Raw genomic sequence first — 13,945 nt, 5'->3', positions numbered from 1 at the left:
GCATGCTAGTACATGTGTTTGGAATCAGGAGCATCTGTAAAAATGCATTTTATGTACAGTAGACATCAATAACATCATGATAAATATTTATTTTTTAAATGTTCTGTCTTTAATAACTATATCATTAGCAGGTGGCATTACTTGAATTTTTGTTTCTGTGCAGTCTATTGGGATTTTATATATATATATACATATCTTCTCATCTGGTCTTTGTTGAATACTGCTGTGAGTATGCCCGATTTTCTAGCATTTTTAAAAAGCGTACAATCATCACCATCAATTTATATAGCACCACTAATTCCGCAGCGCTGTACAGAGAACTCACTCACATCAGTCCCTGCCTCATTGGGGCTTACAGTCTAAATCCCCTAACATACACACACACACACACACAGACACTAAGGTCAATTTGTTGGCAGCCAATTAACCTACTATTATATTTTTGAAGTGTGGGAACACCTGGAGGAAACCCACACAAACACGGGGAGAACATACAAACTCCTCACAGATAAGGCCATGGTCAGGAATTGAACTCATGATCCCAGTGCTGTAAGGAAGAAGTGCTAACCACTTAGCCACCGTGCTGCCCGGTTTGTTTTGCGTGCCTTAATGAATCAGGCCCAGTATGGCTGAAAGTATAAACTGATGCCTGATCTCTGATACTCTTCTGCTGCCTGACGAACCGGAAACACTCCATAAATGTACAATCTGAGCTCTGGAAGTTCATGGATCAAAACTGTTCTGTGAAATATTCGTCTCATTCCACTTGTTGATGTCAAAATTTGTACACGGTGGAAATTCCCAGCCCTATGTAAACCACACCAAAGAACAGAATGAAGAGACCATTGTTGTTCCGACACTATTCAAAGGGCCTGGATCATTAAGGAGAGCAAAGAAAAAAAAAGGAGTAAATTTGCTCCTGGACAAACCATGTTACAATGCAAGAGGTGCAAATTAGTTTCTTATTTTGCACATCAGGAACATACTGGCTGTTTGTTCATGTAGCACACAAATACTTTATAGCTTTATTTTTACACTGAAATTTAAAGTAGATTTAGGGTGTTCCCTACCCCAACTATAAATCTGTCCCCACATTTTAAAATTTACCTCCCCCTCCAATGTAACATGGTTTTGCCAAGGTGCAAATTTACTCGTGTTTTCTGCTTTCCTTTCCTTAATGACTCAGGCCCAAAGACAATAAGTTCAGCAAAATTTGAATTTACAAATCCAGGATGGAATTGCATTCTGTGGAACGGAGAAGCAAACTGTAATGTTGTATCACCGGAACTTCACACTCCTGCAATAAAGAGTAAAAATTGATGCACTGAAATGTTACCATGATTTTAGCTCATGTCTAAAATATAGCAAAATAAAAAAATACACCTCTCACATTTCCTTCTCTGAGCAAAGTTTTGCACACCTAAAATTTAGCCCATTTTAATGATGATAGCCATGTGCTTACCCAAACAGGTTCAACAGCACAATAATAGTTTCATGGGATCACAAAATATAAACAAAAACTGAAATAATGTAGAATTGAAGTATCAGATTTTATGTTTCCTGAATGCAAAAATAACTAATTTGCCCCTATGGTATTCAGTCATCAGTTTTACAGCATAAACCGTACAGGAATAGGAGGTCTAACACTGGGCTTTGAATGTCGCTGACAGGCAAAGTTTAAAGGAATCCTAGCATGCTGCTAGGCAATGCATCATTAATTGGTTAATTACATGTAAATTAGCAAGGAATTAACACTCTGGCAAAAAAAATGGAGCTCTGTATTGGAGAACATTGATATATAGAACAACGTTTGTCTCCAAGGCAATAAACTCGTAACCATGTCTTGGAATTCAATTCTCAGTCAGGTTTATATTTACATAAGGGTAAATTGTTACAAAGGTTCAAATGTATTTCCATGTCGGGTATTTAGATGTATTATATTTTATTGAATAGGAAGAATATGTAGATTGTACGTGATATAGTGCAATATACTGATTAGATAGACTGTAATAAAACAAACATTTAAAGGAAAAATGTCTATAAAGGACATTTATAAAACAAATGTAAAAACATGTACATGGAGTGAGGAAAATACTTTTAAGATCATGGGTAATTTAATCACATAAACAATTAAATAGGGGCCTAGCTAGAGGCCTCTTAATCTGAGCCCATAATCTATCTGCATCTCTCTATTAGTCTATAATTCAGTCTCAGCCTTAACTACACAGAGACTCCATGATTGCTGGGTCGAAGCCGCCAACCCTTCCATAGTGTAGCTACACTGGTCTGGTGGCTCCTCGTACTACAGCACAGGCCAGGCCCCCCAGGTAAGCCTATGATCCCCCTCATTCTTGGCTCCCCTGTTCACAGAAACCCCTAATATTGCTGGCTGCTTTGCAGAGAGACCATGTGACCAAGTCACATGGTACAGAGTCACCCATGAGCCTCATTGCACAGATATCTCTTTTGCAGCACCCACTGCATAGACCCTCTGTGAACAGTCCCTCCAGTGAACATCCCTCTGTGAATAACCATTCCAGTGAACAGCCCTTTCAGTAAACAGCTCTTCCAGTGAACAGCCCTTCAAGTGAAAAGCCCCTCCACTGAAGAGCTCTTCCAGTGACCAGTCCCTAAAGTGAACACTGCTTCCAGTGAACAGCCCTTCCAGTGAACAGCTCTTCCAGTGAACAGCCCCTCCAGTGAACAGCTCTTCCAGTGACCAGTCCCTAAAGTGAACACTGCTTCCAGTGAACAGCCCTTCCAGTGAACAGCTCTTCCAGTGAACAGCCCCTCCAGTGAACAGCTCTTCCAGTGACCAGTCCCTAAAGTGAACACTGCTTCCAGTGAACAGCCCTTCCAGTGAACAGCTCTTCCAGTGAACAGCCCCTCCAGTGAACAGCTCTTCCAGTGACCAGTCCCTAAAGTGAACACTTGTTCCAGTGAACAGCCCTTCCAGTGAACAGCTCTTCCAGTGAACAGCCCCTCCAGTGAACAGCTCTTCCAGTGACCAGTCCCTAAAGTGAACACTGCTTCCAGTGAACAGCCCTTCCAGTGAACATCCCTTCCAGTGAACATCCCTTCCAGTGAACAGCTCTTCCAGTGAACAGCTCTTCCAGTGACCAGTCCTTCCAGTGAACAGCTCCTCCAGTGAACAGTCCCTCCAGTGAACACCACTTCCAGTGAACATCCCTTCCAGTGAACAGCCCCTCCAGTGAACATCCCTTCCAGTGAACAGCCCTTCCAGTGACAGCCCCTCCAGTGAACAGCCCCTCCAGTGAACAGCCCTTCCAGTGAACAGCCCTTTCAGTGACAGCCCCTCCAGTGAACAGCCCCTCCAGTGAACAGCCCCTCCAGTGAACAGCCCTTCCAGTGACAGCCCCTCCAGTGAACAGCCCTTCCATTGAACAGCCAGCTGGATATCTTCCACTGGTGGCTACCAACAGTCTGGAGCCAGGAACTAGCACTTTACCTGTATCAACCAACTGCCTGGAGTCATGAATTAGTACAAGAATCTCCACCAACAGCTACAATTGCTATTCCATTAGTCCCTGACCTCTTAGATTGCAAGCTCATTTGGGCAGGGTCTTTACCTTCTATTTCATAACATTGTTTGTTATTTGTGTGTATCACGGTCCCCTCAATGTACATCATTGAGTGATATGTTTGTATTTTATAGGTAAAGATAATACTAATATATAGACTGTATATAACAGATCTTTACAGAAAAAAATATGAATTGCAAAATTTAACCAAAGTCCACAAACATGGAATTTTCTGTTTCCATATGCACTAAGTGATATATCCTAAAACAAAAAAATATATTCACAAGAACCACCATAATGTAAAATAAACCAAATGTTTATTAAGTGATGCTTTCTCCTTAAGAGTTTTTTCCTGCCTTGAAAACTAATTACATATGTGCATCATATTTTGTTTGATGATTAAACTTGTCAATCTTTTCTCCATTTTAGCGATCATAAAATGTGATAACGGTAAAACTCATTATGGACACTATTGTACCTTGAATATGAGAACCAATATATTTTGATGTAATTATTGAGAATATTGCACACAAGCCAGAACCACAGTTAATTAACCAATAAATATGATTTCTTTCAGTAGTTGCCCAACAACTTCTCTTCTTTACATTCTGATTTCCATAAGAAATAATGTGTGATCAGTCAAGCTAAACCTTCCATCAGTCAGTGCGTACAAGCATCTTCTATCGTGACGTTAGTCGTTCTTTCAACCTTAATCTGCACACACTGAATGAGCTGTCAGTGCCCTGCAGTCAGTCCATTTAAAAAAAAGAGACACCAATCTGAATTTTGCTGCGATTTCGACATAGACCTGATAGAATGAACAAAGACTTAATCACCTCTTAGATGTTTCGAGCTGTCTTTTGCCTGTTTTAATGAGATGTCATTGACCATTTTCTGTGAAACAATAATTATGCAGCATTTAAACTGCGATACATCAACTTCCATGGTCAATATATTAAAATCCTTATTGAAATTCTTTTATGTAACAGTCTATGTAAGTCAAAATGTTTATAATAATTGGTGGTAACAGCAGGCCTCTTTCTGTGACCTACTGGGTAGAATACATTTCAGTTTCAAATTAAAAACCCTTTATTGCAGCACTTGCCCTGTTGAAGTGTTAGAGTATCTGTAAGTACCTTGCACTTAGAGTACTTGGATTTGATAAAAATGTTTTATTATAAATGCACAAATTAGAATATGTTAGAAAACAATTACTGGATCCCATTTACTGGAATTCGTTTAAGATTATGTAGTTGTAAAACAGGCTGATCCAAATGTGATAAACTGCAACATGTTACAAGTCCTTTCTGTTTTCTCAACCAATGCCTAGATTGCAAGCTTCTTGAGTTAGAAATGGCTTAACAGACATTTTTTTCCAATATTATTATTATTAATAACCTTTATTTGTAAAGTGCTAAGATAATACACAACACTTTACAAAGAATACTTAATTATTCACATCAGTCCCTGTCAAAGTGGAGCTTACAGCCTAAATTTTCTACCAGACAAACACCCACAAAGGTCAATGTTAGCCAAAGCCAATTAAGCTACCAGTATGTTTTTGAATTGTGGAAGGAAATCAGAGCACCTGGAGGAAAACCACATAAAAACAGGGAGACCATACAAAGTCACAGATAGGGCCATGGTCGGAATTGAACTCATGACACCAGCGCTGTGAGGCAACATTGCTAACTACTGTGCCACTGGGCTTCCCTCAATGAACATATAAATGCAAAGGTCAAAATGTTGTTATACAACTCAGAGTTGATTTATGCTTGAAGTTACCGGCGGATCCATCTCTGGGTCACAAGCCAGAGTGGATCTTCTGACATGTATGAGGGGATTCCAAATTGAGTAGGTTCCAGAATTCTCAAGAAAATCCCAACCTCTTCTATGGTAATTCTAATTTGTGTTGCCTATTTTACCAGAATTCAGACTGATACAACTGAATTAACTGGACAGACAAGATATGATTCTACAGCTTGATACTTGAAAACATAATTGGTGGACTTCAACCCTGATGCCCTGGGCTCACATTGGTGGACTTCAACCCTGATGCCCTGGGCTCACATTGGTGGACCCCAACCCTGATGCCCTGGGCTCACATTGGTGGACCCCAACCCTGATGCCCTGGGCTCACATTGGTGGACCCCAACCCTGATGCCCTGGGCTCACATTGGTGGACCCCAACCCTGATGCCCTGGGCTCACATTGGTGGGCCTCAACCCTGATACCCTGGGCTCACATTGGTGGGCCTCAACCCTGATGCCCTGGGCTCACATTGGTGGGCCTCAACTTCTTTGCAAAGCACAAGGGAGGACTTGCAACCGGACTTGCACTTTTTATATGTTTAGGTTACTTAAAAAAAGGGTTCCCTTGTCCTCTTAGAATGCGACAGGGCTGATAGAAGCTTTTAGGACCTCACAAAATCAGAATTCACTACAAGGAAGTGTAATTTTGGCCCCCTATCCTGGTGTACCCATGGAAATTGCTCCATAATTAATATGGAGCTACTCACTCTATATACAGATTAGGGATGTTCACTGACCCCCATGTTTTGGTTTTGGTTTTGGTTTTGGATCTGTATTAACTTTGTGTTTTGGTTTTGGCTTTGGTTTTGGCAAAACCACCCTTGCTTGTTTTGGTTTTGGATCACTGGAGACTAGAGAGTGACAAGAACACTGCTATCCCTGTTTCTGTGTGAGCAATGGCACTGAGCCATGACACTGGAGACTGGAGAGTGACAACAACACTGCTACCCCTGTTTCTGTTTGAGCAATGGTACTGAGCAATGTCACTGGAGACTAGAGAGTGACAAGAACACTGCTACCCCTGTTTCTGTGTGAGAAATGGCACTGAGCAATGACACTGGAGACTGGAGAGTGACAACAACACTGCTACCCCTGTTTCTGTGTGAGCAATGGTACTGAGCAATGTCACTGGAGAATGGAGAGTGACAAGAACACTGCTACCCCTGTTTCTGTGTGAGCAATGGCACTGGAGAGTGACAAGAACATTTATATTTATTTATTTATTTGTAGTGTTTCCCTTACATTAGCCCTAGAGACAGGTGTATTATTTTACGAACACCCTGGATGACCTTCTACATATTCTGCATCTGTTATGACTTCTCGCATCAGTAGAGACAAGCCCCTTCCAGTGTATATACCGTCCTCCAGGGCCTATATTCAATATGTATATATTTTATTTATTTTTCTTTAATGTTGAAATCACTGTCCTTTCCAGAACTAGTATAGGGCAGGGCATGTTTCTTCATTAAAAATTTGATTCCGCAAAAGGGCATTGAGTGCCCCATTTGGACATGGAGTATATCCTACATCCCCCTAACTTTAAGTTTCCTCCAGTTCAGTTCTGTTGTGTTATTGTCGTCAGAATGGTGTCAACATTCTGAATGGCAAAATTTTAATTGTCGTCATTTCGTAACCACCCCCCCCCCCCACGAGTCTTAATAATACTATTACTATTAAACTTTCTGTAAACATCAAGAAATTCATGTATAAAATAAAATTGATAGCCTAGGTTACTTCAAAACAGACATCATATCATTACTCATATATATATATATATATATATATATATATATATAGTAGCAAAACACACCCATCTCGTGGCATTTTTGTCACCTTCCGTTACAAGAACACCCAGCAGATATCAGCAATACAAAACTTCCTGTTTTAAATCAAATATATTTATTGTTTGCATCACAATAAATAACACTTCTTCTGTCAGGATGACACCAGCAAGCCTTCCCTTTTGCTTGCACCTCCTGGTGACCCTACAGCTAACTGAACATAGACCAGCTCCCTACTGACTGGCCAACTAGTTCAGTGTCAGTCACCTCTAACAAGAGCACAACTCCAGGTTAAATACACAGGTCTCCTCCCACAGGCTTGGATGACTGACAGGCGACACTCCCACCTTGTCTTTAAAGGAAGTCTCCTCAGGTGTCCTGTAATGCCTAATCAGCACAGCCACCCCTATCAGCTCTGCTGCTAGCTGTGGACACAAACACGTTAAAGCATGCAAGTAAATCACTTTTTACATTTACTTTATGACATGTCTCTGACCTGTACATTACTGAACTTAAGCACAGTGCTACACCTGTATATAACTTGGTGTGCAGCCTTTTACCTGCAGACAGTTAGCACCATAGCCAATTCCACTGTGAGAGGCCTGTGGAAAACCACTCCCATTGCCAAAATACATATCTATCTATCTATCTATCTATATGTTGTTCTAGGGCTGCAATAATTGTGTAAAGGTATATATAAAAAAAAAAGAGCTCAGCAAGTGTGTAATTTTTAAATTCTTTGGTAATTATGCCCATTTTTCCCTATTTGATGGCCATGAAATAATGAAAAATATTTAACCCAATAGGCTACCAAATAAAAGACCTCTCTGTTTTGAAAAAAATAAGAAATAAAAAAAATAGTTATTCCTGGCAAATCCAACACAGAATGAATAACGTAAAAATCGTTCCAGTCATTATGGTGCAGACTACCTCCCTTCATGAAGGGGTTAACTAGCATTACCACCAGCTCATTGCTGGGATCTCCTGAGCTGGCTCCAAACACGGACAGCAAACAGCTGTGAGGACTTGGCATAAATCAGCCTCCCGCAGGCTCAGGTAATCACCTGGACTAGACTTTCTGGAGTGATACAATCTCTGCTTTTACAACTTAGCTCAGACAGCTCATGCCAAAAGATTTGGGAAGGGGAGAAATTTTTCTGTCATGTCAAAAACGTAGGAGAATTATTCTTTCTCCCAAACAATTTACCTTCTGCACTATATATATATATATATATATATATATATATATATATATATATATATATATATATTAAGCGCACCTGTATTGTATGCTGTCTTACCACGTAGTGCCCTCACTATAGCAAAAATCAGAGGCGTAGGGTTGGGCAGGAGGGGAAGATAGAGAGGGGGTCCAATATCACACTTGAGAAATATCTGGTGGAAAAGGGGTCAGAATTAAAAAAAAAATTAATAAATATTTCAAGGGGGTCTGTGCAATGTGATTGTACAGTGAAAGTGTGAATCTCAGTGATTGTTTTTCTACATTTCTAGGTAACAGTATAGTGTCAGTACTATGGCACTGTTATATATTTTTTTTGTATTCTACCACAGGTCTTATAGCCTTGAGTGACATAAAGGGTGTTATTACAATCCAAATACCCAGATCCGATAAATTCAGATTTTTTTTCTAGTGGATATTGTTGGGTCAGTATGGACGCAAATTGCAGAAGTGCCCATTTTACAGGCTGACACACAGGTGAATTTTCTGGTTGTCAGAGGTTATTGTAATAGCTTCCAGTTCTGTATTTCTACTTGCTTTTTAACCAATATAAGTGACATAGGCAAACCGAGATGGGGGGGTCCTAGTGCCTGGAAACCCCCTCCAAGCCTGGGACACTGTATAATTGAGGTGGCTGGACCCTGCCCCCGCTTTATACGGCTCTACTTGAAAAGGGAGAGCTGCGTGCATTTAACAATAGTACACACAGCATTGCCCATGTATATTGTGAGATAGGAAGAGTTGGAGAGCAGCAAAGCACTGTCTAAAATTACAGCCACACCCCCATGCATGCTGGTCACGCCCACTGGCAGAGTGGTGTCACACATATTAAGGGCCGTTATCGCAATCTCATGATTATATGAAGACATGAAGTTCATGGGGGAGGGGCATTGACAACTTTATACGTTGTTTGAATTTGGCCATCGGTGACCCGGTCTGATCCAGTTAATGGCACCTGTAAAATAAATATGTTTCCAGTTTTAATTTTTTTTTATTATATTAACTCCTTCATCTCCACCCAAAACATTTTTTAATAGTTGTAGGTGTAGTTATCCTTTTTAATATTTCTTTGGTGATTCTGGAGAAAACTATAGATAGGTGTAGGATTCAGATCGGCCACTTAAGCTACTGTTGCTCAAGGGAGCCAATCAAAAATGTCCGTTATGATTAGCTCCCCAATGCTCAGGCTGAAATAACAAACAGTGTGGACTTGAACTCTGTAGATGCCAATCACACGACAACACAAAGATTAAATATTAGTACTAGGTTACTGCTGATCAGAAAAGTGTATTTTTTTTTTTTTAACTATTTATTTTGAGAAATAGCAATCATGTACAGATAAGAATCAACAAATAATAAATTTGCAGGAATAGAAACAAAAACAGAGAACAGTACATATCATGGGTATCTGTTAATGAAGCTGAAAATATTTGAGTAGCAAATATCCAAGACAGCCAGAGGATGTCAATAAACAGACCGGCAAATATACAATTGTTATCCAGAATACACAAGACACTATAACATTTTATAACAATATAATGTGGGGGGGGGGTACTGGTCGCCACCGAGAATGAAGGAAAAAGAGAACACACTTCCCTTTATCCACACAGTTCCTTATCTTCATCTTGTTCTTTTTAAGAAGAGAGACAAATAATTAAAAACAAAAATAAAAATAAATAAATAAATAAAAGAGGGGCAATAAAAGTTTCAAAGGAGATTACTACTTAGATTCTCTGAGGAGGGAGACCGCATCAAGAGTCAGGCCACCTATGACTACAGGGAGTTCTTTTTTTAGGAGGAAGGAGTTGGTACAAGAGGTATGGGGTTATAAGTAAAGCCAAGGAGCCCATATCTGGTGAAATTTATCATCCTTATCATGCAGGTGGTATGTAATCTGTTCCATCCGGGCAATAAACCAGACGTAGGATCGCAGGGCCGCCATAGTGGGAGGCTCAACTTGTTTCCAAGACTTAGCTACTAGGCATCGCGCAGCTGCCAGGACATGGGATGCCAATTTCGCAGACTCTCTATCATCATCAATCAGAGGGTAACAGAGAAGAAAAGTCCATGGGTCTTTCCGGACAGGGCATGGAAGGAGAGAGGAGAGGAGGGCCCTAACTGGATCCCAAAAGGAGTATATTTTAGGGCAGGACCACCAAATATGAAAAAAGGAGCCCATCTGGCCACAACCCCACCAACATAATGGAGAACTATAGGGGAACATTTTAGTGAGTTTGTCAGGTGTGTAGTACCACCTATAGTATACAGAAAAGTGTATTTTAAGACCATACGCAAAGAAAAAACACCATCTGTCTTCTTTACATTTAGGGTCCTTGTGACAGGATGGACCGCCTATACCACCTGGTTTGTTGCTGCTTACTTTTCCACCGGTCCCTTTCTTTATCCCAAATGCACCCTCTAACCGCAGTAGGAGGGGCTTAAGCTGCTGCCACCACTGGACTCCTTAACGGCATCCAGAACCACGTTCCTTCTGGGTAACTGTCGCTGCTAGTGTACATTGTTGCTGGTGTGCCTGGTCTGGTACCCCTGACCTCTTCCTATGAATCAGGGTTGCTGTGGATGGAACCCCCTGGCTATCACACTGACCAGAGATGCAGGGTAGTGGGCAGAACGGTGGTACTGGATGCTGGGTCCAAACCTCAGTACAGCCGGGAACGGATTAGAGTTGGGTCTAATCTGTAGGTCACAGGTATTTCAGCATGGAAGAAGTTGTCAAGCAGGTCTTTGAAGCAAGTGATGTTTATTTAGCTCCAGTAGTCCTAACAAGGACAGTTCACACTGGTTGAAGGTACTAGTGATCAAGAGGTTAGAAGAAACAATATTGATACATTTCGGTGTCTTTTAATACAGTCTTAGAGATTAGTCTTGGCAGGGGTTAAGCCAGCCCCCTGATCAGAGTGCTCTGCACCGACTGCAATATTTCATTCAAAGATTAACATCAGCATGTGAGATGTTCTTTAGACATAGATTTTAAATGCATTTTATACTTAACAAAATTTGCCGTAATCTGTGATATCCTAAATCACATTGATCAGAGATTTCCTTTCACTTTAACCAGGATACAGGTAACGACTCCCTGCCGGGCCTTCAGCATTTGAAACTTCACGTCAAAAGACTAAGCATTTCCTGCTATCAGCAAAACAGACGTCCTCCCCCCATGTGCCTAATTGGGGATTCCTCTAGAGAGGTTAAAACAAAAAACGAATTTCCTCCCCTGGTCTCAGAAAGACATTTCCTATACCAAAATACACACAATATAAAAAATAAGTACATTTGCAATTATATAAATAAGCGCCCTGCGCTATTTCCTTTAAATAAATTTATACCATAAGTTACTTATAAGTGATCCAGCCACAGTCCTAAATACACACAAGAAAGATAGGAGCCCCTCACTTTTGCTAGTCCAAAATAAATTAAATTGAAGGCTCAACAGTCTCCAAATATATTCCTACTGTAAAGAACAGCTGTAAAATCCATCCGGGAATCAACTGATTAGTTTCATCCTTCTACAAGTTGACAGCATGGACTGTCAACTCTTTAACTGTTGAATTTTGCATGTACACTGAGTTATTTTTGCAATAAAAGCTTGGATACCTCCATATTCTCAGAAATATTTATTATGGGATATATAAGTACACGGATCTGCCAGAAAATAACCTGAGAACTGGAGGATGACGAATAAAAAGATATAACAGATATAACAATAATGTTGTTTTCTATGGCTCATTATGTTTGCACAATGCTTGTGAGATAATGTGGCCCCCTGCCAATGCAGACATTAAAGTGCTGGGGTGAAGTTATCATTAGAACGTGGAAACACTAATGGCAATACTATAGGATTATGCTTTTAGATCATCTTAGTGGCTCAAACTTGTAATGACTTATCTTTAAAAAAAATAAATAAATAAATAAACTGCTATCTCCCAAAGGATGTAGAGTAGAGCTCACACCCAAAATAAATGCTCTTGATGAAGGTTCATGTAATTTATTTGCGACATGCAACTTAGTAATTTGTACTGATTGCAAAACACATGACTCATATTTACATAGTAACACATGTATTCAGATTGATGTGGGAAAAAGCTAACTGTTGGCCAAGTTCAACCTTTATAAGATATCATTTAGTTCTGAGTTTTCTTAACATTAATGAAAATTCCAAATTTGAAGCTAAATTAAACTAGAGGTGCTCGGGCTCAGTTTTCTGAAAACCGAACCCACCCGAACTTAGGGGATCCGAGTAGGCTCGACCCGGCTCGGTACTTTCGTGAGTCCTCGGGACTGAATCGAGGCAAAATGTCATTGTTGCATTATCGGATCTCGCGGGTTTTGGATTCCATAAGTACCTCCCTCCCCAGGAGATCCAGCACCATTGCTCACACAGAAACAGGGGTAGCAGTGTTCTTGTCACTCTCCAGTCTCCAGTGACATTGCTCAGTGCCATTGCTCACAGAGAAACAGTGGTAACAGTGTTCTTGTCACTCTCCAGTGACATTACTCACACAGAAACAGGGGTAGCAGTGTTCTTGTCACTCTCCAGTCTCCAGTGAGATTGCTCAGTGCCATTGCTCATACAGAAACAGGAGGGGTAGCAGTGTTCTTGCGAGTGGACAAAAATTTACTGGAAATGACTGGAAATTAATGTTATTGAGGTTAATAATAATGTAAGCACAAAAAAAGCCAAATTATGTGATTTTAACAAACAAGATAGGGATTTTATATGTATTTTACCATAGGTCTCATCACGGGTTTTGGATTCCATAAAGTGCTGGTGTGAAGTTATCATTAGAACTTGGAAACACTAATGGTAATACTATGGGATTATGCTTTTTGATCATCTTAGCGGCTCAAACTTGTAACGACTTATCTTTAAAAAAAAAGAAACTGTTATCTCCCAACGGATGTAGAGCAGAGCTCGCAACCCAAAATAAATGCTCTTGATGAAGGTTGAAACAAAATTCATGTAATTTATTTGCGACATGCAACTTATTCATTTGTACTGATTGCAAAACACATGACTCATATTGACATAGTAACACATGTATTCAGAATGTTGTGCGAAAAAGATAACTGTAGGCCAAGTTCAACCTTAATAAGATATCATTTAGTTCTGAGTTTTCATAAATATTAGTGAAAACTCCAGAAATCTATTCAAACTAGAAATCCCTGTTGCAGAACTATAGACAGCTTTCTACGAACATCGATTCAGTTGGCAAAATTATTGAGTATTCTGTGTGTAGGTGACGTATACGGTTTAATTGAATCGGTTTCAAAATGGGATTTAGCCACAAGGGAATCTACAAAAACATTATTAAGTTGCAGCCCGCATTGCATGAATGTGCGTGAGGGACACCCCTGATGGATGACATGGGAAACATCTTTAAGGTGGGCTTTTAGGGTTCTTACTTTGGTAACTAGGAAAAACTTTGTTCATTGTCATTTCAGTTACGGAAAATGTCAGCTGCATTCCATTCGAGTTTAAACTCTCTGCCCGGTGAGAGGGTCATTAGAGTCCCCTCTATCCCAATGCCCATACAACAGATAGCGTGACAA

Source organism: Mixophyes fleayi, chromosome 8, assembly GCF_038048845.1.
Source record: "Mixophyes fleayi isolate aMixFle1 chromosome 8, aMixFle1.hap1, whole genome shotgun sequence".
In the NCBI taxonomy this organism is placed as follows: domain Eukaryota; kingdom Metazoa; phylum Chordata; class Amphibia; order Anura; family Limnodynastidae; genus Mixophyes; species Mixophyes fleayi.
The sequence above is the reverse complement of the archived record's forward strand: the minus strand, read 5'-3'. Positions refer to the sequence as shown.